Source organism: Brassica oleracea, chromosome C2 (genome assembly GCF_000695525.1).
Source record: "Brassica oleracea var. oleracea cultivar TO1000 chromosome C2, BOL, whole genome shotgun sequence".
NCBI classification, from domain to species: Eukaryota; Viridiplantae; Streptophyta; class Magnoliopsida; order Brassicales; family Brassicaceae; genus Brassica; species Brassica oleracea.
This window is the reverse complement of record NC_027749.1, coordinates 37,761,732-37,765,542: the sequence shown is the minus strand read 5'-3', so window position 1 is coordinate 37,765,542 and position 3,811 is coordinate 37,761,732.

Genomic DNA, 3,811 nt, shown 5'->3' with positions numbered 1-3,811 from the left:
ACTGTTTGAACCGAGACTGTCGATAAACTAGTAAAGAGAAAAAAGACGAGTTCTCGTCGGTGGGTCAAGACAAAGACGTGTTTTATGAGATCAAGGAGTCGAAAAGGAGTTACAAAGAGGGAAAGGAGAGTGATCAGAATTAGTCCGGCGAAAGCTAGTTTGTCGAACCGTACAAGTCGGCGAGATGATAAGATATGAAACCCTAGATCTAGCCGAAAGTGAGTGTAGTAATTTTCGGATCCCCTCATCGTTGTCTCTCCTCCTCCCTTTATAGACGACCTTTTGTTGACCTAATTCGACTTGACCTAACCGGCCTTCTCGACGATTGGGCCGAGGTGTCGGGCCGCTGAACCGAGTCGTCGAGCCGAAGACTTACGGTCGTTCGCTCCGCCGGCTAAAAGTAGTCCAACTACCATATTATGATTCATTATGTTTATATTGTTTTTTTTTTGGGTAGTGTTAAGGTGCAGGAGAAATAGTGGAGATTGGGGACGTAAAGCACATAGCGGAAGAGAAAGAGTTGATGGGAGAGAAAGTTGAGAAACTGAAAGAGGAAAAATGTTATAAACACCATACTTTGTCTTCTTTCATTATGATGGTTGTCATCTTATGCTTATCATGTGTCTTATAACTTAATACAACCTCCAGTAATGTTACTTTCAGCCATGCTTAGCCTTTTTTTTTTAACAACGATGATGTCCTATGAAGTTGAATGAAGTCCTAATAATAACTATCAACGATTGGGATAATTAGTGGCTTTAATGAAAAAATGAAAAAAATCCAAAAATTGCGGTTTTGATTATTAAATTGGAGAGGTTTTGGCAGCGTACGCAAGGGAAATGAAGAATAGAGCTGTTCGCTCTAATTTTAGAAGAGACGGTATAATAATTCACAAGTAACTTTCGAGTGATTGCTCGTTGAAGATGTACCGGCCTTAGAGAGAAAAAAAAAGAAGAATAGTTTTTTGTTCCCATAAATATTTGCCTTTGAACATTGGTAAAAAAGTTGTCCAAAAAAAAAGAACATTGGTAAAAAATATATATCAGAATTAAATAAAACATTTTTTTGCCAATAAATAATCTATTTACCTTTAAAGTATAGTAACTGATTTTATATAACAAATAAATAATAGCTTTACAGCAATTAAAAATTACTTTATATTTGGTTGACAAAAAAAAAGACAAATTACTTTATATTTTCTCCATCTAAAATAGTTTGAGCATATAATAATATCAAGTTATACTACCTAAAAATAAAATCCTACAAAGTTATTATTTGTTTAGATAATGACTACCTAATAAAATAAATTATACTATCCAAACTAAATGCAATATTATGGTAGTAATATATATATATAATATATATATATATATATATATATATATATATATATATACAATCCCACGGCATAGCGCGGGTATTAACCTAATATAGGCAATTATTGCAAACCATATTTTAGCAATATAGCTTTAATATTTTCCTCTGGAATGTTTGGTGATCGTTTTAGGTAAGATATTTGGCTAATTCAGTGTATGCGAACTAGAGTTTAGGAATTACAATAATTACATTTAGTAATCGTAAGTGCTAAGTAGGAGTTATTGGTTGTTGTATCTTAATGGATTTGAAAATCCGAACTAAATCTAGTGTGATTGGTTTTTGATTTTAAAATCTGTATTAAAATCATGTGTTATTGGTTTAATGATTCATAAATTCTATATCAAATCAAGTGTTATTCAATCGTACGGATTTACTAATATATTTGATTTTATAATGGATTTGAATGGATTTGTTTGGATTTTTTAGTTAAAAATACAAAGAATCAAATCCGAGGAAAAACCTGAGGATTTGCATATTTTACTTGGATTTAGGAGGTGTTATTGGTTTTCTAAATCAATCAAAATATTTAAACCAATAACACCTCCTAAAGAATTGCTCTCGGACACTCTAGAAACACTTAAAGCACTTTAAAATCTCTAACTTAAATTTTGTTAAAATCCCGCTGGCCACCGTCGACGTCGACTAAAATGGGGTGAAAAAGGCGGTCCTCCAGGATGCTTTCTGCGGAGGTGTACTTAGGCGCTAGTCGGATTCCTTCCGGAGTGTCCGGATTACCTGGATTTTCAAAAAAAAAAATAACGGTGGATTTCAGAGTGTTTTATAAAATGACAAATTGAATAACATTGTATTTCAAAGTATATTTTTAAATCTATGTTTGAATAACACTGGATTTGTCATTTTAATACAAATTAGCTCAAACTCCAAATTTGAATACACCGCCCTTAGAGTAGAGGAGGAGATGATTGTGTGGAACTGCCCGAGGTGGTGGTCAGAGACAGTGGCGAAAGAGGACGGCGAGGATTTGACGGTGGATTGGTGGTGGTTGCCGACGCGTCTTCCTTGCAATTTGAGTCCTCTCTGTCTTTTGATGTTCAGTCTCGTTTCCATATACGAGCTTTCTTGAGTTTAACTATGGCTACCTCTAAAACAAGACCATTGATTCCAAATTGGTAGTCTTTTGTTTCATTCATTCAAGCTCCATTCTTTTAAATATTTCAATTTATTTCTTTTAGTTTTGATCTAATTTTTTGTCAATTTTTATATCGATTTCTGGATGTGATTATGTTTGTAATCTGGAAAATTGCGATTGAAAGTCACTCGATCCTCTCCAACCCAACTTCCACAAAATTACACAAATGGTTCTTATATTTTGGTTAATCAAAATTGCACAGAGGTGGTGGATACAATGGTGGTGGAGGTGGTTACTCAAGAGAAGGAGATGGTGGTGGATACGGTGGAGGTGGGATCATCCTCGAAACCGTCCACGTCCACGTCCACGAAACACATATCTAATAAATTATAAATTACAAAATTTAGTTAAATATTAAAGTATAAAGTACATGGATATGTATATCAAAATAACAAAGAAAAAAAGTTAGATTCCTATACAACTATTATATATTTATTTACATATTAGAAAATGTAATAAGAATGAATTAAATATGATAGGGTGAGAAAAACTAACTAGAACTTAAATTAACTCCTAACTAAACAATATACGTTTGCTAGGAATGGGGTATTTTGAACCTCATTGCATCTTGTTTCAGAGAAAGTGATCTCCAAACAACTTGCGTCTCTGAGCGTAAGAAAAGACACAAATGTGTCGAATAGTGTAATGCACTCTATTATTAATTGTATATTGGCAAACAAATCCATTCAAATCCATTATAAAATCAAATATATTAGTAAATCCATACGATTGAATAACACTTGATTTGATACAGAATTTATGAATCATTAAACCAATAACACATGATTTTAATACAGATTTGAAAATCATAGAACCAATAACACTAGATTTAGTTCGGATTTTCAAATCCATTAAAATACAACAACCAATAACCCCTACTAAATACTATATGAATTTCTAAATCAATCAAAATATATAAACCAATAACACCTCCTAAAGATTTTTGTGAGATAACATTAGATTTTTGCTAAAATAGATCACAATAAATGATATTTTGAATTTAATACTTTTACTTTCTCTAACGGTCAAACAAATCTACATAGTATTACTTGTTTGATGTACTTATTGTTATAAATCATTGAGTGGATTACCATTAACCAGACCCGGTACAAGACCGGCCCAATACCTAGAAGATGGAGGGACGGCCGAAGCCTAGAGAGAGGAGAGAGAGAGCCGACTTCAGGAGAGAGAAAGACGGCCACAAAGCTTAGAGAAAAGGAAACCCTTTCCTTTTCTTAGTAGATGTAATCTTTCCATTATTATGTTTTAATAGTTTTCCAATTC